The 26684-nt window shown below is 44.3% G+C and overlaps 1 pseudogene; it reads left to right on the top strand.

Annotated features, from left to right (window-relative positions):
• The first annotated feature begins 12234 nt into the window (after window positions 1-12234).
• LOC132501333 (uncharacterized) lies at window positions 12235-17857 on the top strand (annotated as a pseudogene).
• Window positions 17858-26684: the final 8827 nt, after the last annotated feature.

Genomic DNA, 26684 nt, shown 5'->3' with positions numbered 1-26684 from the left:
ATATGGCCCACAAAGCGGCTTTTCTATAAATGTCATAATGAGAAGGAACAGCTAAGGCGAAACAGCAAATATTGATATATTGAACTTCTAGGAGGGCCATGGCAATGTGATAAGCTGACCATTAAGTGGTTTAAAAGCCTGAGAAACGTCCTTGAAAGAAAAATCAGTAGTTCAGCAGCTGTGGAAAGCTAGTGGGAGTGTGGAGAGAAGGGGAAAGACTGAGATGAGTACAGATAAGATAAATAATAGCTAACACTTCTCAGGGGTTTACTATGTGCCAGGTACTGTTTTGTTTTCCACCTGTTATTGCCATCCTCACAAAAATCCCATAAAATAGAGTATGGCCATTTTCTTCATTTTACAGAAGAGGAGATTGAGCCACAGGAATATCGAGTAACTTCCCCAAGTTCTAGTAAGAATTGGAGCTAGGATTTGTGTCCGAGCAGTCTGGTCCCACTAACCATCATCCTGCCCTAGAACCATCTAATGATAAATCATGAACAGTGGTATGGATTCTGACCAGGCAGCCCCTGTGAGCCTATGGATTCCTCGGAGAAACGTGGAGCCAGCAAGCTGATTCTAAAATTTTATGGACAGGCAAAAGCGCTAGACTAGCCAAAACAATTCTGAAAAAGAACAGTGCTGGAGAACTCACACTACCTGATTTCCAGATTTACCATAAGCTGCAGTAGTCAAGACAGTGTGGTGGAGAAGGAAGGAGAGACTTCAGTGGAAAAGAATAGAGTCCAGAAATAGGTCCTCACATATTTGGTCAGTTGATTTTTGGCAAAGATGCAGGGATAATTCAATGGAGAAGGGCTTTTCAAGGAATGGTGTTGGAATAATTAAATATCCATATGCAAAAAAGAACCTCAATCCATACTCCACACCCTAGAAAAAATGAACTCCAAATGGATCATAGACATAAATGTAAAACCTAAATTGTAAAACTTCTAGGAGAAAACATTATGGCTTTGGGTTAGGCTGCGATTTCTTAGATATGACACTAAAAGCATAACCTATAAAAGAAAAAAGTAATAACTGGTGTTTCTTCAAAATTAAGAACTGCTATTCAAAAGACACTTGATAAAATGAAAAAACAAGCCACGAGCTGGGAGAGAATGTTTGCAAAACATATATCTGATAAAGGATCTGAATCTAGAATATATAAAGAACTCACAAAACTCAATAATAATAAAAATAGTCAACTCAACTAAATGGGTAAAATATTTGAACAGACACTTTCCCCAAGATGATATACAGATTGCAAAAAAGCACATACAAAAATGTTCAAATTAATTAGTTATCAGGAAAATGCATACTTAAACCACAATGAGATACAGAATACACCTATTAGAATGGCTAAAGTTAAAAACCCAACAAACCCAAGTTCCGGTGAAAATGCAAAGCAACTGGAGTTCTCATATATTGCTAGCAGGAATGCAAAATGATACAGTCTCTTTGGAAAACAATTTGGCAGTTTTGTACAAAATTAAACATTTACCATTCAGCCCAGGAAACCCACTCCTAGGTGTTTACCCAAGAGAAATGAAAATCTGTTTATAGCAGCTTTATTCATAATTGCCCAAAACTGGAAACAACCTAAATGGCCCTCAAGTAGAGCACAGGTAAATAAAATGTGGTGCATTCATACAATGAAATTCAGCAATAAAAAGGAATGAACTATTGGTATACAGAACAGCACTGATGAATATCAATTGCCTTATGCTAAGTGAAAGAAGCCAGATTCAAGGCTACATATTACATGTTTTCATTTATATGACATTTGGGAAAAGGCAAAACTATAGGGACAGAAAAACAGATCAATGATTGCCAGGGACTGGGATGGGGGAAAGGTTGACTACGAAGTGGACCCAGGGAATTTTTTGTGGCTGATGGAACTATTCCATATCTTGATTGTGGTAGATGACTGTAGTCAAAACCCACAATACTATACACTAAAAAGGCTGAATTTTACTGTATGTAAATTATCCCTTAATGGTTTTTTGTTTGTTTGTTTGTTTTGTTTTTTGCAGTATGCGGGCCTCTCACTGTTGTGGTCTCTCCCGTTGCGGAGCACAGGCTCCGGACGCGCAGGCTCAGCGGCCATGGCTCACGGGCCCAGCCGCTCCGCGGCATGGGGGATCTTACTGGACCAGGGCACGAACCCGTGTCTCCTGCATCAGCAGGCGGACTCTCAACCACTGTGCCACCAGGGAAGCCCTCCCTTAATATTTTTAATGGGGGAAAAAAAAGGAAGGTTTCAGCAGCTTGTGGGGCACTGACCAGAGTTGGTGAATTCTACAAGGGATCTTTCCAGAATATGGCCAGTGCCCTTAGAAGCTCCATCAACTATGTATTTCCAGGCCAGAGAAACCTAAACTCAAAACCCTTTGCTGGCTGCTGATAGGTGGCTTGAAACATGAGGGTGGCTGGACTCCCCTGAGGCTCTGGTCTACACGGGGAAAGTGCAAAAGGAAGCAGAAAGCAAGCGGGAGTCCAGCTCCCAGAGTGAGCGGCCCAGCCATCTGACCCTTCTCTCTCCCAGCATTTCTCAGCCCCACTCTTCTGGTTCCTTTGGGTGACTTCCTTCTTTTCCAAGTGACCTGGGCAGCTGTCAATCATGATGACCTTGTATCCCATCCCACCCCCACCCTAGGACAAACACATGAGTCAGGGTGATATAGCCAGGCAACTACTCCAGGCCACTGTGATTCATTCAGGGAAGGCACACGACCCAAGCAAGGCCAAAGAGCATCTTACTGGAGACCACTAGATAGATCTTGGGAGACAGAATTTCCTTCTTCCTGGAGATTACAAAATTGGGAATATTTAGAACCAAGGCTACTGGTGGTCACCTTGCCTAGAGAGGGTAATCAATAGAGCTGAGAGCTGGGAAGGGGGCCAGGGCTCTGATAACATGCTCTGAGCCCCTGGATCCGGTCATGTGGGGAGTAAGAACTGCCCCTAAACTTCCCAATTACTGAACCATTAAGTCTCCTTTCCTCTTGACTAATTTCCTTCACCTGAGTGTCTTCACTGACACAGCTGAATCCTGTCCTGTGGTCACGCACTGCTGAGAGTTCTGTTCATATGAGTTCAGCCAAAAGTAACGGACACCTGCTTCATGCCAGGCACTGGGGACACTGGGCCCATGAAGACATGGTTTTTGCCCTGGAGGAACTCACAGTTTCGTGGAGGAGACAGATGTGTCAGTAAATGGTAAGTGGTCAGATAAGCATTAGCTAACATGAAGAACTCAGAAGCCTAGCACTCACCCTAGCTTAGGGCTTCAAATAAGGCTTCTTGGCAATGACCCCTGAACTGAGTCTTGAAGAATCACCCAGGTGGAAAGGGGGGAGGGTGGGTGTTTGGGCAGAGGCGTGAGCAAAGACCTGGTAGGGTGAAACCTCATGATGTGTGCAGAGGAACACACATCCTTTTTTTCTTTTTGCGGTATGCGGGCCTCTCACTGTTGTGGCCTCTCCCGTTGCAGAGCACAGGCTCCGGATGCGCAGGCCCAGCGGCCATGGCTCACGGGCCCAGCCGCTCCGCGGCATATGGGATCCTCCCAGACCGGGGCACGAACCCGTATCCCCTGCATCGGCAGGCGGACTCTCAACCACTTGCGCCACCAGGGAGGCCCCACACATCCTTTTTCTAGAGGAATCCAGTAAAACTTTCTGTGTTGATGGAAATGTTCTGTCTCTATGTTGTCCATTTCATAGCCTCCAGTGATTAAACACTTGAAATGTGGCTAGTGCAACTAAGAAGCTAAATTTTTAATTTGATTTCATTTTAATTAAAGTTTAAAGAGCTGCATGAAGCTGGTGACTACCATCTTGGACAGCTCGGCGGCTCTAGGCAGTTAAGTGCAAGGCAGAAGTGGTAAGAGACAAGGCAGGCCAGGAGAGCACAGGGAAGAGCCATGGATGCCATTTGAAGGGTATTGACTTTAACCTGTAGGTGATGGGAAGTCTTTGGAGGGTTGCAAACTGAAAAGTGACATGGGTCATCTCACTAGACCAGGGGCCGGGATGGAGCAGAGGAAGACTGGAGTCAGAAGGACATTGCTGTAGCTCAAGGGAGGAGTTATGAGAGTCTGAAGCACGGCAAATACAGAAGGGCTGGTGTGGAGGGGACTGATTCCAGAGGCTTTAAGAGGATAGATCAGCAGGACCGAGTGGTCTCTTGGTTTTGGAGGGTGGAGTTGCATCTCTTTCTTGGAAAGGTTTACAAGAAAGATGAATTCTTGGGTGGTGGAGCTTGGACAGGGTGCTCCTCCCAGGCAGAGGGACTGGAGGTTGGGAGAGGATCCTGCAGCAGCTGCTGGATTCCAAGGCCCCACTTCCTTGCAAGGCAGGCTCTGTCAAGGTTAAAGATGTAGGGGGAAGAGACACCTTGCTTGGCTGTTGTTTCTTAGTAAATTGAAGGATCAGAGCAGCCTTGAAAACTACGGAGTCAGATTGTAAATGCTGATACCACTGCCACAGTACCCACTGCAGCAGTGGGAGGCTCCCCAAAAGACAGAGAGGCAGTTTAAAGCCTTTGGTAATTCAGAAAACACCTGAATTATTTAGTAAAGCCAAAGTATCATTGAGAGTTAGAGACTGCCCCCGCACTGGGCCTCCCTGGGTAGAGTGGGTGGAGGGCAGGCTTCCCTTAGCTTCAGGGTGGGAATGGGGGTCCCCAAGCTTAGGCCTTTTTAAATATAAAGTAATCAAAGAGATTATCCTCTCTCTGAGACGGGTGGCCAAGATTCCCTCCACCCCTGGTTTCTTATGATTCACTCATTTACTTATCGTATATTTATTGAATAACTACTATGTGTCAAACCCTCCGATAGAAGCTGGGATTACTGGGACAAAAGGCACAGACCTTGCCTTAAAGGAGTTTCGTGGGATGATTATAATACAGTGAATAATATTCATTGAGATGCACTGTGTATCAGGCACTCTGCTGGATGTATTTTATGTGGACTTAATGTTTCCAAAACCCTATGAGGCAGGACCTGTCATGATCCCCAATTTATAGATGAGGAAACTGAGGCACAGAGACCTAAAGTAACTTACCCAAGTATCTAGGACCCACTCATTTAAAACACTTCACCTTAAATAGTGGAATAGGCAAAGTTTAAGATATATAAATATATATTTATTTTTATTTTTATTGAAGCATAATTGACTTACAAAATTATATTAGTTTCAGGTATACAACATAGTGATTTGATATCTTTATACATTACAAAATGATCACCACTGGAATAAGCAAACTTCTGTTGAGAGACTGAATATACAAATGGAAAATGGACAGACCCTGTATAAAAATAGGACCCAGGCCCATAATCTACAGCATTCAGTCCAGGAAACCAATCCATTATCTACAGTAACCAGCCTTGGAAGCCAGCTTGCTACGTTTAAGCCTCGCAGGACGTCAGACCATCATCTATCATAGCCACCAGCTCAGGGAGCCAAAAAATAACCCTGGCAACAACTGGCCCCAGACAGCTAGGATTTGATTAATAACTGACAGTTTCCCTAATTTTTGCCCCTGCTTCCAACTTAGGACCAAGCAGAGGAAGCCAATATGGGCCTCTAAGTAGTCACATAGGCCCCCCGGCTTCTAGCCCCTCATCTTCAGCTTCCCCAGGCCAGCAGCCTCCAGTCAGGACACACCTGAAGCCTGTACCTTTTCCGCCATAAACTTTTCCCATCCTGCCTTTATGTCTCTGCCAACCACAGATGACAGTGGCTAACTCTTGTTTATTTCCACACTGTAAAGGGCCAGATAGAAAATGTTTTGGGCTCTTTGCACCATACAGTCTCTTACCAACTACTCGGTCCTGCTGTTAAAAGTGTGAAGCAGCCACGGACAATATGAATGGGTATAGCTGTGTTCCACTAAGACCTTATCCATAGGAACAACTTGTGAGCAGGACTCCGGTTTTGCCAGGGGGCTGATTCCGGAGGCTTTAAGATGATAGATCAGCAGGACCAAGTGGTCTCTTGGTTTGGAGGGTGGACTTGCATCTCTTCCTTGGAAAGGTTTACAAGAAAGATGGATTCTTGGGTGGTGGAGCTTGGACAGGGTGCTGTTCCCAGGCCTCTGTTTGCTAAACTTGGTTTTATGCTATGCCGCTCCTTTACTAAGAGTGTCACTACAGGGGACTTACCAGGTGGTGCAGTGGTTAAGAATCCACCTGACAGTGCAGGGGACGCGGGTTCGATCCCTGGCCTGGGAAGATCCCACATGCCGCAGAGCAGCTGGGCCCGTGTGCCACAACTGCTGAGCCTGTGCTCTAGAGCTCGCGAGCCACAACTGCTGAGCTCACGTGCCACAACTACTGATGCCCACACGGCTAGAGCCCATGCTCTGCAGCAAGGGAGGCCACTGCAATGAGAAGCCTGCACACCACAACGAGGGGTGGCTCCCGCTCACCGCAACTAGAGGAAGCCTGCACGCAGCAACGAAGACCAACGCAGCCAAAAATAAATACATACATAAATAAATTCTTTAAAAAAAGAGTGTCACTACAAACTCCAAGCTTCCAGAAAAAGTATTGACACTTCCCTTTTGTGGACGAGGGTTTCCTTTCTGAAGCACTTTCCTATGTAAATTATGTTCCGGGACCCAATTTTCGATGTGTGGAGAGGGGTGTCTTTCCACAACAATAAGCAGTTCTTGAGCCACCACCTGCATGTCCTACATTCAACTTCAGTTCTGACACTGTCTACCTGGAGACGGCATCAGATCCCACAGGCCCACAAGACCGCCCCCCCCACTCCCAACCCCCAGCCCCAGATTATCACCAGTGTTTCTGACCGACTGGCTATAGATTGGAGGTTCCAATGACCACCTCCTTGGACTTCGGACATCAGTTGTTACCTGTACATCCGACTGACTGGCTATAAGTCAGAGGTTCCACGACCCTCTCCTTGGGTTTAATAATTTGCTAGAGAGGCTTACAGAACTCAGAGAAGCATTTTATTGACTAGATCACTGGTTTAGTATGAAAGAATATAACTCAGGAACAGACAGATGGAAGAGATGAATAACGCAAGATACGGGGAAAAGATGTGGAGCTTCCATGCCCTCTCCAGGTTCATCTCTCTTCCCCAATCTGCATGGGTTCACCAACCCGGAAGTGATCCAAATACCATACAGTTGGGATTTTTATGGAGGTTCCATCACATCCGAATGATCCACCAATAACTCCATTTTCAGCCCTTCTCCCTTCTCAAGAGAATGGGAGGCAGGGCTGAAAATTCCAAGCTTCTAGTAATGGTTTGGTCCTTCCATCCAGGAGCCATGTAGGAGTCCACCCAGCAGGGTCTCCTCATTAGAACACAATTCACTGCTATCACCCAGGAAATTAGAAGAGTTTCGGGAGCTCTGTGTCAAAAATGGGGAACAGAGATCAACATGTATTTTCTATTATCTCACACCATACGTTAGTTAATTTGGACCTGCCAGATTACCAGCTCTTTGAAGTTAAAGACTATGTTTTATTCCTTTTTCTGTTCCCTACAGGGCTTACCTAGCACCAGCCAGCACGTGTAGTAGATTCTCAACAGATGCTTGTTGAAATGAGTTGAGTTGAATTAAATCATCACAATGATTTGGTAATACTGGGAGCTTAGAGACTGTTATTCCCATTGTACAGAAGATAAAACAGAGGCTCAGAGAGTTAAGTGACTGTGTTTATCTAGAGGTTTTTGCAGAGCAAGAATTTGGATCCTGTTTTTGGGCCCCTCTGCCTCTTGGGCAGGACAGACTCCTCCCCTAATGAGCTCATTCAGGAGACCCATGGAGGCAAGCTACTGCTGATTTTCCTTTGTCTATTTGAATTCTGTGATTTTATAATCTTCTAAACATTGAACATACCTTCCCCCTGCCCCCTCCCATTGCTCTGAAGTGAAACCTTGGGGGAATGAGTCATTCTGTAAAAGCCAAGATGTCTAGGTGATGGAGTCTATCCCTTTAACCCTCAGAGAGTTTTAAAAGGTTTATATAGAAATCTTCCTGACATGCACTGCTCTTGTCTGTCTTCTCCATCGGAGAACCCCAACAAGAATTTACCTCTTTGTGCTAAAACAAGGGCCTTGATCACAGACACCAGTGGCTGAGCTGTGGGATAACTCCAGATGCCCTCATGACATCAAGTCATGTGAAGTGGCAAATGACCTGCACTTCCTTGAGGATATATATATACATATACAGATGTTTCTGCCTTCCCCTCAGCCAACTCTGGGGGCTGAGTGGGTCCCTACAAAGGGAAATGGGCTCTAAGTGAGGATCAACAAAATGTATGAGTTTTAGTGACATCTATGGTGACACTTCAGAGTCATTTAAAAAACTGTTCTGTTTCTTAGCTGTGCTCTGGGCAGGTGAGTTTGCCAGGTAGCTGAGTAATGGAGAGGTGTCTGTACAGAGGTAAGCGGTGGATCCCATTTCCGGAGGCCGACCCTCTGAAGTGCAGTTGTTTGGAGCTGGGGAGGTGCTTGAAAGGTCGGCAGCACAGTGACTACTGAGGGACCCTGGGCGGTCAAGTCCTAAAAGTCCATCATTAGGGCTTCATTCTTATGTTGAGCTTTCCCTCTGTCCTCCAGACACTAACAAGTAATTCATTCATATTCTCATTTCTCTCCCTGTCCCTCCTCTCTCTCCCTCTCTCTCTCTCTCCATTTCTCAATCTCTCTTTCTCTCTTATTCTCAAAATTCTAAAGGTAAAATAACACAAAATCATAAAGGAACAAAGGCTGTACAGTAAAAAGTAAGTCCTCCTCCCATCCTTAAGCTGCAGAACTGTTCCAGGAGTGACTTGTGTCCAGTTTCTACATGTACATGTGCTTTTATTTTTACACAAATGATAAAACATCATACGCACTGTTCAGTACCTTATTTTCATTTTCACTTTAAACAATACATATTTGAAACCAGTTCATACTGATACTGAAAGAACTTTCTTTTTCTTGTAATGGATGCAATGGTATTTCATTACATGGAAGTACTCTTGTTCATTTAACCAGCCTCCTGGTGACCTTATTCCTCCTACAGTTGCAAATGGCATTACAAATGGAATTAAAACAAATAGCCTGTGCGTGTACAGGCACACCAGTAAGAATAGATTCTTAGAAGTGAAATTGCTGGCTAAAGGGTATGAGAACTTTAATGTTGGATAGATATTTACGCTCCATTTAAAAATACAGCATGCAGTATGCTGCCGAGGTGGGCAGACAGAGCGCTGTAGGAACACAGCCTCAGGAGAATGTGTCTTCTACTAGGTGGAGACAACATACACAAACCTTCCTTTTCATGACAGTTTGGACTACTATACAATAGGCTTTCAATAAAAACGTGGAATTTACTGAAATGATGAGTGCCAAAGAAATCCTAAGTGTTTTGTCTGTAGGAGATGAGCAGACCAGAAATTGTCAGCTCCAGTCCCAGGCTGACCCTGAACTTCTGCCTCTAGCCCTCTTACCTGTTCCACCTGCCCCCCCCCCAGGTCTTCAATTTTCTCCAACTGCTCCCCTCTTGGCTTCACTTCCTTCCCCTCCCAGCTTAGCCCCTGGGTATCATTTCAACTACTTAATGCCTCCAACTCTTATCATTTTCCCCTTCCATGCCACGTGCTCTTAAACACCCCAAAATTGGTACCCTCTCCCTGCCCCTTCCACTAGGTTACCCAGCAATGCTGGAGAAATCCTACCCTTGGGGAGATCAGAGAGTTGAGATTGCCAGGCTCAGCTGGGACAGTGGCATGGCCTCACAGTCCTTCCACTTGGTTCTCACCAGTTCTTCCTTCCATTGTCCTCCTTCTTGTGTCTCAGTGTCCACCATTCTGACCACAGCCAGCTGGGCTCTAAGTTTCCCTCTTTCTCCTTAAGGACCATCTCTGTTATTCCTTTTCTTGTATATCTTCAACTACTTCCCCTTTGTTCATTCTTTTTTTTTTTCTAGAAAACTTATTTTATGTTCACTTTTTCTTCACAGTTCACAAACCTGGCATCTAGTAGATGCTCAATAAATCTCTTTATAAAATCAAATTTATTCTGGTATAATTTACAAATGAAATGGGCATTTAAAATATATAACTCATTGAATTTTGATAAATGCATAATCCCATGTCATCACTACCCCAATCAAGGTAGAGAACTTTATCACCCTGGAAAGTTATCCCTGCCTCTTTGCAGTCAATCTATGACCACTCCCTCCAGGTAATTACCGATATGATTTCAATCATCTGGCTTAGTTTTGCCTCTTTTAGACTTTCATAGAAATGGAATCATGCAATATGTCCTCTTTTGTCTCTAACTTCTTTTACTCAACATAATGTTTCTGAGATTTATCCATGTTGTCACTTGAATTAACATTTTGTTCCTTTTTAATGTTGAATAATATTCCATTTTATGGACATGCCACAGTTTTTTTTTAAATCTGTTTATCTGTTGGAGGACAGCTGGTTGTTTCCAGATTTTAGCTCATAGGAATAAAGTAGCTATGAACATTTGGTCACAAATCTGGATAAATAAGGACTTCCCTGGTGGTTCAGTAGTTAAGACTCCGTGCTCCCAAAGCAGGGGGTCTGGGTTCAATCCCTGGTCAGGGAACTAGATCCTGTATGCTGCAACTAAGAGCCCACGTGCTACAACTAAAGATCCCACATGTCACAATGAAGATCCCACATGCGGCAGTGAAGATCCCACGTGCCGCAACTAAGACCTGGCGCAGCTAAATAAATAAACAAACAAGTAAATAAATTTGGATAAATTTCATTTATCTTGGGTAAATCCCTAGGAGTGGAATTGTTGGATCATAGAGTAGGTATATGTTTAACTGTATGAGAAACTTCCAAGCTGTTTTCCAAAGTGGTTATACCATTTTACATTCCCATGAGCAGTTATGAGAATTCCAGTTGTTCTACATCTTTGCTAAGAAGTGTTACTGTCAGTCTTTTAAGTTTTAGTCATTCTAGTGGTGAAATGATAGACATCATTTGGTTTTAATTTGCATTTCTCTGATGATTAATGATGCAACGTAGCTTTTCATGAGGTCATGGCCATTTGTATATCTCTCTTTGTGAAGTGTTAGTTCAAGTTCTTTCACTATTTATTGTTTTTTAATTGATGTGTAAATTTTTATATAATCTGGATACAAATCCTTTGCAGAATATGAGTTACAAACATAGAGTAGGATCTAGACATATCCTAGCCCGTGGCTTGCCTTTTTCTTTTCTTTTCTTTTTTTGTTTTCTGGCTGTGCTGTGTGGCACATGGAGTCCTAATTCCTCGACCAGTAATTGAACCCGCACTCCCTGCATTGGGAGCTCAGAGTACCAACCACTGGACCGCCAGGGAAGTTCCGCCTTTTCATTTTCTTAATGGTGTCTTCTGATGAACAGGTGTTTTAAATTCTGATGAAGTCCAATTTATCAATCGTTATGGTTATTGCTTTCTGAGTCCAGTCTAAAAAATCTTTGCCTAGCTCAAGATCATGAAGAGCTTCTCCTGTGCTTTCTTCTTTTATAAATTTATTTGTTTATTTATTTATTTATTTATTGGCTGCATTGGGTCTTTGTTGCTGCGCGCGGGCTTTCTCTAGTTGTGGCGAGTGGGGGTTACTCTTCGCTGCAGTGCGCAGGCTTCTCATTGCAGTGGCTTCTCTTGTTGCGGAGCATGGTCTCTAGGGTGCGGGCTTCAGTAGTTGTGGCATGCGGGCTCAGTAGTTGTGGCGCACGGGCTTAGTTGCTCCGCAGCATGTGGGATCTTCCCGGACCAGGGCTCGAAGCTGTGTTCCCTGCATTGGCAGGTGGATTCTTAACCACTGCTCCACCAGGGAAGTCCTCCTATGCTTTCTTCTTGAAGCTTTGTATTTTAACCTTTTCTCTTTAGGACCACAAACCAGCTCAAATTAATTTTTGTGTGTGGTGGTAAATTTATTCTCCCCCATATGTTTATCCAGTTGTTTCAGTACAATATGTTGAAAAAGTTTCCTTTCCTTATTGAATTTCTTTGGATCCTTTGTCAAAAATCAATTCCTCCAGTAGAGGAAGCTGGAGGGACTTTGCAGGAGGAGGGAGTTTTCTCCTGGTTCCAGTGCTTCTGTTTTTGTTTGTTTGCTCTTGTTGCATGTCTGTCAATCTCATGTCCAAAGCACACAGTTCCTCGGCAAGCTTGCAGGACTGGCTCCAGCCAAGTAACTCCTCACTACAGTCTTCTTGATGTAGACAACATGAATCCCAGGCCTGAGGCCGCCCTACCAGCAACTGGCTCCCAGCACCTCAACTCCCTTGTGCACCCACCTACTAGCCTCAGCCCTGTACCCCAGGTGGTTGCTTCCCACGGCCCTCTTGACATGGACACCATACAACCCAGGCCTCACACTGCCCTGCTGCTAAGTTGGCTCCTGAGGCCTTGACTCCCTCTGTATCCGCACCCATCAAACTCTGGCCCCCCTCTACCCTGGAAGTAAGTGTTTTCTGCTTTCCCACCAACTGTAGACCAGCTCTGACCTGGGCAACCCAGAGAAGTTTTCTACCCTTGAGTGGGTTGAAATTAGGTCTGGATCTCTATCTTGGGAAGAGATCTCCCTCCTAAGTTGTTTCTTCCTTGGTCCTTCTCCCTTGGCCTTAGGGTATTCTTTAGAGTGCTGCCCAACGTTTTTTCCTTTATAGTTACTCTCCTGTTATAGTTAATAATTCTTTACATGAAACATTTTCTGTTCAAATTACTCTGTGCTTTCTGTCTCCTGATTGGACCCTTGGTTTGTACATTTAATAATTCCATCATCTCTGTCACCTCGAGGTTTATTTCTATTGACTGATTTTACTCTGAATTATGGTTCACATTTTCCTTCTTTGAATGTCTAATAATATTTTGTTGTATGTTGAACATTGTGTACGAGAGACCAGGATGATGAAGCATTTGAAAATTAGGTCATATCAAAATTTTAAAGAAGTAGAGATATTTTTCTGGAGAAGATACAGGCAGGTTACAATGGGTATCTTTCATACTGAGGGCAGCTGCTTCAGAGGGTAGAACTAAGGCAAGAAAGGAAAGGACAGCAGCACAGGTGTCAGAAGAGATATTAGGAAGAATTCTCTGTGCATCAGAACTTCTGCCTGAACATGTAGTGCTGGTGGTGAAGCAGAGGCTAGGTCACTGTTTATTGGGGATTTGTGCATATACATGGTCAGAGGAAGGGTTCCAATGCATCTCTGTAGAGCTTTTTGGGAAAAGCACGTGTTTTGAAGTCATATTTGAGTGGGGTGCTCAGTTTTACCACCCACCAGCAAATTACTTATCTGTGCCTCAGTTTCCTCATCTGTTAAAAAAAAAAGTGCTACCTATGTCTAAGGGCTGTTGTAAGGATTAAAGGGAAAAGCCCTAGCATTCCAGGTCCTTACCTATGACTCTAACTGTAACCCAGCATATTGATGCTTCTACAAATATCTGCTGCTCTCATTCAGTTGTGGCTTTAGGGGCCTTCAAGAATTCTTTTACTTGACGGGGTTGGTTACCTATTCCATCTCCCCTCCCCTGACTTCTTAAAACTTCATTGCCTGCCCGACCTCTTCAACATCATAGAAAAACCCCCCAAAACTTCTTCACCTTAAGCTCCCACCCAACCCCTTCAATTTCATAGAAAAATTCTTCTAAAGCTTTGTACTTCCTCTGCATCCCACTTCTGCACCCCCAAAATGTGCTCTCTGTATATTTCTGTGATTGTATTTACATTCCTTTAACTTTTTAAACCATTTTTAAATTATTAAAGTAATACATGTGTTATAAACTGAATATGTCCCCTCAAAATTCCCATGTAGAAATCCTAACCTCCAGTGTGATGGCATTAGGAGGTGGGGTCTTTAGGAGGTAATTATGTCAGGAGGGTGGAGCCTTCATGAATGGGATTAGTGCCCTTAATAAAAGAGATCACAGGGGGCTGCCTTCCCCCCTTCTGCCATGTGAAGGCACACCAAGAAGACAGTCCTTTATGAACCAGGAAGCAGGCTTTCACCAGACGCCAAATCTGCTGGTGCCTTCATTTTGGACTTCCCAGCCTCCAGAATGGTGGGAAATAAATTTCTGTTGTTTATAAGCCATCCAGTCTAGGGTGTCCTCTTATAGCAGCTCAAACAGACTAAGATAATATGTATATAATTAAAATATCCAAGCAATGAAAAAGGGTACAAGTGAGAATACTTCTCTTCCCTCATCAGCCTAATGCCATCCCAGAGATAGACATTTTAATTTTCTTGAGTATTTTTCCAAGAAATATTATATGCATAGGCAAGTATGTGCACGTGCGCACGCACACACACACACACACCACACGCATATTTTTTTGGTTTTACGTGATGGGACTCTGCTCTACAAACTGCTGTGTCCAATGCTTTTTCCACTTCATGGTCCTTGTACATCTCTGCAGATGAGTAAATGAGGTAGTGCCTCATTTTCCAACAGTTGCTTGGTGTTCCTCCATATGGATGTTCCTCCGTAGCTGGACGTTTTAGTTCAGTGTGGTTTGTTGTCTTTCACCACTGAGCTAATCTGTATTTCAATAGTCTGTGTCCATGTTTTCAATGGAGGAAAGGGCAGGGGCTGCATTTTAGTTTGAGTTTTATATCCAGCACCTGGCCCTGTCCTTGGCATGTTGTAAAAGTCACGAACTGGATTCCATTCCACAGGGTTGCTCCTAGGAAGGCCTGGCCCAAGACCCTTCCCCAAAGGGGTCATCAGCAAAGAAAGCTGGTGACACCTGACGCTTAATCCTCACCTCCTCCTCGTTCAGCTGGCAGGTTAATCCCTTCAGAGGCAGCCGAGACCTCCCTCTCATCTCCTGGATCCTCCGGGTCAGCATGGATATGTGGGCTCAGAAGACCCTTCTCCCAGGGGCCACAGCCCCTCTCTGGGACCCTCCGTCGGGTTTCCCCAAGCCCCTCCTTTGGAGAGCTACTGCTCACTGTCTTCTCGAGGCATCATGTCCTCTCGAGAGCCGTGTCCTGCTCCTCTCAGCCTTGCTTCCAGGAGGGAGAGGCAGTTCATTTTCTCCCTGAATTCCAGCCCCTGGCACAGATAAACCCCTGGGAAGCATTTCCTGAAGCTTCCCAGGCCTTTCTCAGCATGAATATTTTACACTTCTGCAGTAAACTAGAGTGTCAGATCAAGAAGGAGAGGTCGCTGCCACACTGCTGCATGCTGGCAAGGAGTTTGGGGTGGGCAGGTGATGGAAGAGGGTGGGGTTTCTCATTTCTTCCAATCCAAGCAGAAATTAGGTCCCTCACCTGAGCACCCAACCTTTCCCTGCAGTGTGAATGGGTGGCTGCCCCCAGGCCAGCAGTATTCCTGCCCACTGGTCCACCTTCAGGTGCTCCAGAAGACCACCCTGGATGTCTGCTTTGTCATTTTAGTCCATGCCTCTGCTTCTGTACCACTCGTTGAATGCGAGGGCCGCACCTCTGAGACCTCCACATCCAGCCGTCACACTTTACAGAAGGGGAAACGAGACCAGGGAGATAGAGGGACGGCTCAAGGTCATCCTGCACAGTGGGTGGGAATACATTTAGGGATCCTGACTCACAGCAGGGGGCTTCATCCTAACCACTGATTTCAGCCAGAGAAGATCTGTCATCTGTCACTGCTGATGGCTCACCTTCCCTTCCCCGAGCCCAGGATAAAGCGAGTGGCTAAAAGTTACACAAAGTGTCCTGTACTCCTGGTCCTCTTTGAAGTGCTTTACATACATTCATTTTTAAAAATAACTTAACACCCTATGAAGTATACTTTCTACTTTATAGGTGAAGAAACTGAGGACCAGAGAGGTTAAGTAATATACCCAAGATCACAGAGTGACAGAGCTGAGATTCAAGGCCAGGCAACATGTCTCCAAAGTCCATGCTCTTACCTTCTGCACCATCCTTCCCCTCAGAATAACAAACTATGTTAGGCTCTGTTCTAAGAGTTACGTGCACGGGCTCGGGGACTGCCACGGGAGACAGGCTGTGGTTGATGCCGAGGGTGAGAGGCGAAGACACCCCACACAATTGTTTTCCAACCAGGCCCAGACATGTCTGTCCTTGAAAGGTAAAAATTTCAGTGTGAGCCTTCCTCTCTAAAGATGCAAACAGTACAGCACTCTGAACAGACACTAAAAACAGCTGTCATCTCAAAGAACCCGGTACTTGTGTCACAGTAGCAGAAGATAGATGCTGGGGTAACAGCATTTGATGCAAGAAGACTTCTGGCCAGACAGTGATCTCTTTGGACCCATTACTTTGCATTTGCAATCAGATTGGATCACCTCCCATCCTGAGGCTCCCCAAGACTTTCAAGAGTTTTTCCAATGACCCTTACAGAAAGATACCATCTCCTGAGAAATGCAGTATTTATTTACAGTGCATTGGATCTCTAGGAAACACCAGAATTATCAGTGAAGAATATATTAAATGGCTCAAGGGCTACTGTAAAGCATTTTTGTACAGCTTGACAGTAAAGCTCCTAGAACCAGGTCCTATCTCTGCAATGAGGTGCTCCTTTAGAGTCAATAAGAACACACAAAACCTACAAGTCATGCAGGACACATCCTGAAGTTCTTAAAAGAGAAGGGACCTGAAGATGCCTTCTGTGCTGTGGAGGTAACAATTGATTGATCTTTACCCAAGAGACTCCGGGAATTTTGTCTATGGACAGGCTGCTTTTTTTTCTTTTAAATGTATTTATTTTATTTTATTTTTGGCTGTGCTGGGTCTATGTTGCTGCACACGGGCTTTCTCTAGTTGTGGCCAGCGGGGGCTACTCTTCATTGTGGTGCGCCGGTTTCTCATTGCAGTGGCTTCTCTTGTTGTGAAACATGGGCTCTAGGCACACGGGCTTCAGTAGTTGTGGTGCACGGGCTCAGTAGTTGTGGCTCGCGGGCCTAGCTGCTTCGCAGCATGTGGGATCTTCCCAGACCAGGGCTCGAACTCGTGTCTCCTGCCTTGGCAGGCGGATTCTTAACCACTGTGCCACCAGGGAAGCCCCTGGACAGGCCTCTTTGACAGATGGTGTGGGGATATTCAGCTTTGCCAGGTATGGCAGTGATTTTATATCTCACTCTGTGAAGGCAAAGTGAAGAAGCGCTGCAGAAAATATCTTCCAAGTGGCTTTTCGGTTTCTGATAACTGTTACACTTCTGAAGTGGCATTTTATTGCTTCAGTCCTATAAGACTTTAACCCATGAGACTGGACACATATTTGGACTTTGACCTTCCTAATGCAAGGCTCCAACCACTTGGAAGAAGCTGGCCAGAGCCTCCTCAACCTTTGCCCTATCTGTTTATGCAAGTTGCAGAGTGCTATTTGCTTCAATAATACAGAAAGATACAAAGTGGATTGGTGATGAATCTGCTGACACACCTGGAATTACTCTGAAACTTAGTCATGAGGATAATGGGAATTTGCTGGGAGTTCCCTGGCGGCCCAGTGGTTAGAACTCCACGCTTTCACAGCTGAGGGCCCAGGGTTCAGTCCCTCATCAGGGAACTAAGATCCTCCAAGCCAAGCAGTGCAGCCAAAAAAAAAAAAAAAAATGTGGGCTTCCCCGGTGGCGCAGTGGTTGAGAGTCCGCCTGCCGATGCAGGGGACACGGGTTCGTGCCCCGGTCCGGGAAGATCCCACATGCCGCGGAGCGGCTGGGCCCGTGAGCCATGGCCGCTGAGCCTGCGTGTCTGGAGCCTGTGCTCCGCAACGGGAGAGGCCACAACATTGAGAGTGCCGCGTACCACAAAAAAAAAAAAAAAAAAAAAAAAAATGTGAATTTGCCAAAACCAGTGGAAGCTTTTAAAGAATGGAAAGAGTGTTCTTGTGATAAGCTATAATGGAAAAGAATCTGAAAAAGAATATATATATATATATATATATATATATATATATATATATATATATATACACACACACACACATAACTGAATACTTTGCTGTTATACTTCATAAAAAAAGAAAAAAAAAAGAATGGAAAAAGTGAATAATAAAATGCCTTGCTGTTCTCCCAAAATTAGAAACTTCAATTAGGAGTACTTAAAATAAATACTTGCACATTAAAAAAAGAGTTTATGTGCTATATTCCATTTAATCCTCATCACAGCTCTGTGAAAAAAATACTCTCTTATTGAACACATTTTATAAGCCTCTCTGAGGCTTCGAGAGGCTGGGTAAACTGATGAAGGTCACTTAACTGGCGGAGTCAGCAATGAAGGGGACCAGAATACACCACCCAAAACATGCCACTTTGGCATAGGATCATTTTGTGCTGAAGGCAATTACAAAGCAGCAGATGCAGAAGAAAAGCTATCTGCCCTCCCCAACCTGGCTAAAAGCAGGATATTAATTTTCATTTGTAAAGTTGTCTCCCTCTTCCATGCCAGGAAGAGGAGAACAAATATTGGACTCAATCACCAGAGACAACTCTAGACTCAGGCCAGACATGGCATCAAGAGGAATCTACGAAACCAAACCTTACTAAATAAAATACACTCGTCTTCTGTTAGTTTCCTCTGATATATTTACCTTCCCACAGTTTGCCATCCCGAAAAGCCTAAACTCCTTTTCTTTTGTCTTATCCCTTCTCTACAGATTTGTTGTTCTTTGTTAAGATGCCAAATAAGCTCCAAGTTTTTTTTTGTTTTTTCCTTTCTTTTTGGTCCTGCCATGTAGCTTGTAGGATCTTAGTTCCCTGACCAGGGATTGAACTCAGGCCCTAGCAGTGAAAGCGCTGAGTCCTAACCACTGGACCGGCAGGGAATTCAAAGTTCTAACCAAGTTCTAACCATCCCTTTGAGTTACTCATCACTGAGTTTCTCCCATGTATATTCATGCTGCATGCATTACTAAACTCTGTTTTTCTCTTGTTAAATTGTCTTTTGTCAGTTTGATTTCCAGGGCTTTAGCTACAGAACCTAGGAGGGTAGAGGAAAAGTTATTTTCCTCCCCTACAGGACTTAACCCAGATCCTCCCTTATACTTTTTTTTTCTCCCTTATACTTTAAATCATCTCTTGATTACTTATAATACCTAATACAATATAAATGTTATGTGAATAGTTGCTGGCACACAGCAAATTCAAGTTTTGCTTTTTGGAGCTTTCTGGAATTTTTTTTCCTTGAATATTTTTGGTCCCCAGTTGGTTGACTCCATGGACGTGGAGCCCACAAATACTGAGGACCCACTGTACATAATAGGTCCTTTTCCCTTCTCTTGAGCAAAGGAAATAATAATGATAATATAACAAGGAAACTGAAGGTCAATCTATGGTCATTGAGAATGATTGTCGGGTCATTTCCTTTGCCATCATGGGAAACCACCGAGGGGGGTGGTGACCACCAACCTGTTTCTGTGAATATTGATGGTTTTGTGGTTTCTGGACATATTGAGGCCTTGGCAGCCGGCACAGCAGTATCTCAGGTGAGAGGAAACAGAAGGGAGGTGAATTGCTACAGAAAATGGAATGATCATGGACTAATAATGTCTGAGTGATTATGCTAGTTGCACCCCACCTGTCTTCACTTTCAACGTCAGCAGATCTGTCCACAGCTCCACTTTTCCAAGCAGTGGAACATGTCTCAGGCCTGAGACAGTCACCTGCCAGATACTGTGAGGATCCTGCCCAAATCCTGCCAGAATTCAGTGTCTGAGCTCTTTGCGCCCAGGAGTGCTTCAGAGAGGTTGAGATTCTCTGAAGGAGGTGTATTGCTAAAACTAGACTATGATTATAGAATCATAATTTCCTTTCTACTTTTACCTAAAATTATACATGGGTCCTACTGGGGGAGAAAATGGGCTACAAAAGGCAGTCAAAAACACTTGCACAGTAACCAATCTTTTAAAGGCACATATATATATATATATATATATTTTTTTTTTCGGTATGCGGGCCTCTCACTGTTGTGGCCTCCCCCGTTGCGGAGCACAGGCTCCGGACGCGCAGGCTCAGCCGCTCCGCGGCATATGGGATCCTCCCAGACCGGGGCACGAACCCGTATCCCCTGCATCGGCAGGCGGACTCTCAACCACTTGCGCCACCAGGGAGGCCCCGGCACATATATTTTAAAAAGGTAATTCCTGCAAAAATACTAATTATTTGGAACATTTCACTGCAGAGCAGCTGGGGTTTGCTAGAATAACTTACAAGTCCAAAGGAAGGAACAATGAATGGAGCTTCCAGAGCAGCATGGATGCCCCCTGCTCCAAATCTCAAAGCAGGGGACTGTTCCCAGCCACTCAGAACTCATTTCCTGGCTCATTTTGGAAGCGGCCAGCATTCCAGAACCTACAGGTGAATCACCCCTGATGACATTAGGTGGGTATGGGTGGGATTTGGCAAGAGGACAGAAGCTGGGGTCCAAAAGAGGCTCCAAAGAGGAATTAGCACCTTTACTAAACCAGGAAAACAGAAGGGAGGAAGCCAGGAAAATGAACAGGAAAGGGACCTAGATGTCCTAAGGAATTCTTAGTGCTGCCCTGGGGTGCAGCCTCCCACCCACCTCTCCAGCTTCCTCTCCCACTACTGAGTTTTAAGCTCCAACGACTAGCCGATTTGTAATTCCATCCCACGCCAAGCTGCGCCTTGCTTCTCTGTGTTTGCTCAAGCTGTTGCCACCGCCTGGAATGCCTTCTTTCTCCCACATCTCTTCAGCTGGCTGATTCCCACCTACCCCACAAGACCCAGCACAGGCGGTCCTTCCTCCAGGAAACTTTCCCACCCCCGAGCCCATGCTTTGTTTCTCTGCCCTATTACCCAAGCGCAGATCACTCACTAAATTATCCACTTTGGATTACAGTTGTCTGTGGATGGATGGGTCATATCCCATGGAGAGATGAGTGCTCAAGCAGACCCGAGTGTCCTCATCTTTGTATCCCAGGACCTGGCACATATTAGGCACTCAATATAAGCTGGGTGAATTAATGTTGATAGAGAAGGAATAATGTAGACAAAGACATGGTGGCAGGAACTATCAATACTTCTCCTGGATGAAATGCAGCAAGGTTAGAAGTCACAATTCTGGACCAGGGTGAGAGGGTCAGGCCTGGTGCACCTGCTGTGGTTGCTTTTCTAAACAAAAGCTACAAGGTCACCAAATAACAATAACAATATAATAAAAGCCCCTTTATCTTCCTACATCCTCAAGCAGATAGAGCTGGAAGGGGCTTTCGTGTTGATCTCCCTCAGGCTGTGTCATTCAGAAAGTGAGGAAGGGAGGGTCCAGGGAGGTTAAGGGAGTTGCCCTGGTCCCACAGGAAGTCAGTGATGTCAGGGAGGAAATATTCTCTTCTTCCTCTACCCATCTTAGTAGGTTCATTGGCTGTGGCCTTGTAACTTAGACTGACAAAAGATAGAGTCACAAGAGGAAATGAGCAGTTTATTAACACATCACTCGAGAGAAACCTCAGTGATGAGTAACTCAAAGGGGTGGTTAGAACTGGGCTTATGTTGCATCTTAACCAAAGAATAATAAATTTATAGAGGAGTGACAAGACAGAGAAAAAAAGACTTTTTGAATTTCAAGGCATGGTAAATTTGGGGAAGGTAAATATATGTGGGAACTAATAGAAGGTAAGGGCTACTTAGTAAAATTTATTATGTCAGTTCCTCTGGTGCCATCTCTGGGATGATAAAGGTCTAGAGTCATCTCCCGAGATTAACTTCCATTCTTCCTAGTAGAGAAGGGAGGAGGACATCTCAGGACAAATTTATGTCCTGGTTTTAGGCAAATGGTGGGAGGGCAGAGTTTTTCTTGTATCTGTTTCTTCTCAGTTGCCTTGAGCTCAAACCATCTTTATGCCAAAGTAGCATATTTTGGGGTGGGATAGTCTGCTACCCAACAGTGGCAACACTGGGACTAAATTGCAAGTCTCCTAATTCCCCAGTCCTGTACGGTGGCCCTGCTTCATTGATTTCAGGGAGCATGAATAGAGTAACTACTACCTGGGGACAAGAGACATCTATCCCATGAATGAGCACCAGGAGAAAGGAGTTGCAATTCAAAAGCAAACTCCTGTCAAGAGAGGTAGGCATGATGACAGCCTAGGGAGTTGCCGCCTCTCTGGAATTGTGTGGGAAGGCAAATGACAGAGCAGGTCAGCACTGTGCAGTAGAAATGTGATACGAGCCACAGGTATATTTCTAAATTTTCTGGTAGACACTTTTTAAAAAGTAAAAAGAAACAAGGGAATTTATTCTTAATAACATTTTAAACTCAATATATCTAAAATATCATTTCAACATGTGATCAACAGTAAAAAAATTGATGAGATGTTTAACATGCTTTTTTTTCCTCAGTAAGTCTTTAAAATCGGATGTGTATTTTACATGTAGGGCGCAACTCATTTTGGACTAGCCGCATTTCAAGTGCTCAGTAGACACGTGGTGAGCGGTTGAAATATCGGACAGCGTAAAAATAGTGGTAGGCTGTTCGCTGTCCTATCCAGTAATATCAGTACCACTGGCCTGATGTAGTGTCTGAAATTCCACTGTGAGCCACTCTTATGGATGGAAGCATTATCTTCAGAAGGCCCCAGGTACCTGCACCTGTGCCATCTGAGAGGGATAAAATATTGATCCAGGAGACTACACCATTAGTACCACCCACTTGGATCCATAAAATCTTGAAGGCAGAGGAAGGGCTGCTATGACTTTTTACTCCCTAGCCTCAGTTATCTAGGAAGGACAAGATCCTTAAATGAAATGCTTTACTTTTAAATTCCCTAAGCCCAGTTGGTTGCTTTGAAAGCTCCATGCTTCTGGTTCAGTAAAAACTTTCCCCTGCCCTCTTAAGGATCTTGATTAAGCAGTCTTGGACTTTTAGCCTGGACCTCTGCAGAATTACAATGCCCCAAATCCCACCTTCCTTTCTGGACCCTTTTCCCCACTAACTCCCCAAATCTTATCCCATCTCCAGCCTCCGGGATCCCATTTCTCTAGAATTTTGCCAGTAAATCCCTTAAACTGGGGTCCAAGCCAGTATGAGCTGAGAAGGATAAAGTCAGGCTGGAGATTTCAGCTCAAGATGAAGACTAGAGAGCAGCTTCTTGAAAACACTCAGCTGTTAAAAGCAGAGCTCATTTCCTCATTACTATCTCTCTGTCCCAAGAAGCAGGTTATCAAAGTTATGAGAAGGTGGGATACAGTAGTTATTTTCATGTTGAGTGAGTGGAAAATGCCTCTTGTAAACAATTTAATATTTCTTGAATTACCAATTATGTTAAAAAAAAAAAAAAAAAAAAGATTGCCCAGAGCCAACAGTTCCAAAGTTTGGAGGTGGGCCAGTAGAAATTTAAAATACGTAAAACCTTTAGGTGACCAAAGCTGTGTTAAGAAAAATGTTCCAAAACTTGGAAATAGGAAAAAGGGATTATTACTATCTTTCCTTTTAGGGTTATGCTGGGCTAATGTAGGATAAAAATCAGTTTTGTATCTAAGTTAGCAAACTTTTGTAAATATTCTTTCTTTTTTGCTACTGTAAAGACCTCACTCTCTCCAATTCTCTTGGAACTAGCTTTACTACCTTGCTGGTTGCCTCATAAAGAGTTAAATTTTGACATGTGCTCATTTTTTTATTTTCATGAGACTCATGTTTTTAACTTTTTGAAAATTATACTTTTGGGACTTCCCTGGTGGTGCAGTGGTTAAGAATCTGCCTGCCAATGCATGGGACACGGGTTCGATCCCGGGTCTGGGAAGATCCCACATGCCACGGAGCAACTAAGCCTGTGCTCCACAACTACTGAGCCTGTGCTCTAGAGCCTGCGAGCCACAACTACTGAGCCTGAGCGCCACAACTACTGAAGCCCGCGCACCTAGAGCCTGTGCTCCGCAACAAAAGAAGCCACCGCAATGAGAAGCCTGCACAGCGCAACAAGCCCGCGTGCAGCAACAAAGACCCAATGCAGCCAAAAATAAATAAATAAATTTATTTTAAAAAATTATACTTTCTCAGTAAAGTTGGTAAATTTTATTATGTCAAATAAAAATGGAAAGAGAAAATGTATACTGTCTACTATATTCATAAAATTAAAAATATTTAATACCAAAAGGTAAGAAAGCTATAATGGGGGTTGAGGAGCAATATTTAAAAGGGTAAAATCAAAGTGGTTGGCTCCTGTGAGGGTGGCTAATGAACACAACCTGCCCCCACTTTTTATTTTGCCTGTGCCCACGCAGCATGCAGGATGTTATCTCCTCTGGAAGCACAGGGTCCTAACGACTGGACTGCCAGGGAATTCCCCCCCAACACCCTTCTTTTTTTTTCAGTACGCGGGCCTTTCACTGTTGTGGCCTCTCCCGTTGTGGAGCACAGGTTCCAGACGCGCAGGCCCAGCGGCCATGGCTCACGGGCCCAGCCGCTCCATGGCATGTGGGATGTTCCTGGACCGGGGCACGAACCCCTGTCCCCTGCATCGGTAGGCGGACTCTCAACCACTGCGCCACCAGGGAAGACGCACCCTTCTTTAAAAAAAAAACAAAACAAAACAACAACAGAAAAAAACTCCCTTTTTTATTAACTGCTTTGCTCAGGTAAAATTGACATACAATAATCTGCATCTGTTTAAAGTGTTCAAATTGATAAGTTTCATATGTATCCCCCTCTGAAGTTATCACCAAGCCTGCCCAGAAAGCTCAGAAGGCTAAGTGAATATTATCCCCAAACCTGCTGTCCCAGGCTTAATCAGTGGTGGAAGAAAGGTCTCAAAAGTGTTTGTCTCAATTGCCATTAAAGTTTAATAGTTTAAAAAAAAAAGTTTAATAGTAAAAGACTGGTTATGATAACAATGTTTTCTAGAAACTTCAGAAGGAAAGGAGAATTTTTGTGGGCCATTTTTCTGGGGTGTGTGTGTTGCAGTTTTAAGTTATTAGTTTTAATATCAGTACTTTTTAATGGAAATAACTTGACCAAAAATCTGTCACAGAATTTTGAGACCCATCAAAACAAAGTTTAATGAGAGAACGAAAACAAAAACAGAACAGGACATGCTATCCTAAAATATGACACCCTGGCACATTGGATATTTTAAGCTGAAGGAGTTAAAGAAAACAGCGTAAGCACCCTTCTGCCCTGAAACAGATCATGAACACTCAGGTGAGGGTGCACTCCCTATACTGCAGTAACGGAGCCTCCTTGGCCCCGAAGACAAAGCGTGGCTGAGAAGAATCCTAACACACAGGCCTTGCTAAGTTTCCCCCAGTTACTATTCTTAATTCATACCATGTGACCTATCATATTCCCCCCCAACTGTCCACTCTGCCTTCCCTTGAGCCCTCTCCTCCTTCCAAAGTCTAAGGGAGTCAGGTGTGGGGTAACTGGGACCTTTTGGATATCAGTGGTGCTGGAGGAAGAAAGCCTCTCCTGGAATCACCCTTTTCCCAGTAAAAAGGTAGTTTTAATCTCAGAAACAAGATGGAGACGGTATGCTTATCTAGAAAAGCTGTCCACAGGGACAGCTTCCTCACTCCCGAGCAAGAGTGTTTTAATGAAAACAGAGGCAGTGGTTACTGCACACATCAATATCCCTAACAGATCCTCTTCGATTTCAAGACTAGGTCTTTGTTGCTCTGCCCCAGAGGCTAAGGTGCCGGCATGGACACGGATGTTTGGTAGAGTCAGCCGTGCATGGGCAAGTCTGGGAAGAAGGGAAGAGGATGCCAGGGTCCTGTGGGGCAAGACAGAGAGCTCATTGGGTTTTCCTGAAAACAACGGGGGGAGGGAGGGTTGGAGGGAGGGAGCAGAATGAGGGAATGATTTTTGTGTAGATAATCTTCCCTGTGGAAGTCGAGCAATGCATGATATCTTGCTGGCTTGGTGTTACCTTCTTTTTGAGAGACAAAGTGAAGAGGAAAATGTTTCAGTTTCTCTTTCTTGAGCACCCAAGGTGTCTTTGGTGAGAAGGACTACTGGTCCCCAGCCCCACCTCCAGATAAACCTCAAATGAGGAGGGTTACCTGTGAGTGAAGATAATAGGGTGAGAACCCAGGGGTTGGGTGAATGGAGGTGGGAGGGGAGTGTTGGACATCTTGGGGGCTGGGGGTAGCCGTATAATAACTAGGCAAAGAGAGGAGGCGGGCAGTCCTGGAGGCTGGAATTACAGGGAATCCAAGTGTGTGTGTATATACTGGGTGTAGATACAGTCGTCCCTCTGTATTGGTGGGAGACTGGTTCCAGGACCCCCAAGGATACCAAAATCCTCGGATGCTCAAGTTCTTTATATAAAATGGTGTAGTATTTGCATATAACTTACGCATATCCTCCCATATTCTTTAAATCATCTCCAGATTACTTATAATACCTAGTACAATGTAAATGCTATGGAAATAGTTGCCAGTGAGTGGCAAATCCGAGTTTTGCCTTTTGGAACTTTCTGGAATTTTTTTCCCGAATATTTTGATCTGTGGTTTGTTGAATCTGTGGATGTGGGACACTCGGATACAGAGGGCTGACTGTATTTAACTGTAAATAGGTCCAAGAGGATGTCTGTGAAGGGATCCAGAATATATTACTGTGAAGAGTATTTTTTTTCCCTCTGAACTCCCCTTATTTGCCTAAAAGCAGAGTCTCTCAAAAGAATTCAATTGTCATAAATCCCTCCCTCTGTAAGTTTTATGACCAGGGAAGATTGGTTCCTATCACCAGATATCACCGGGATAAGAAATCACCT

This window comes from Mesoplodon densirostris, chromosome 14, assembly GCF_025265405.1.
Source record: "Mesoplodon densirostris isolate mMesDen1 chromosome 14, mMesDen1 primary haplotype, whole genome shotgun sequence".
In the NCBI taxonomy this organism is placed as follows: Eukaryota; Metazoa; Chordata; class Mammalia; order Artiodactyla; family Ziphiidae; genus Mesoplodon; species Mesoplodon densirostris.
This window is presented reverse-complemented; position numbering and strand designations above follow the sequence as displayed.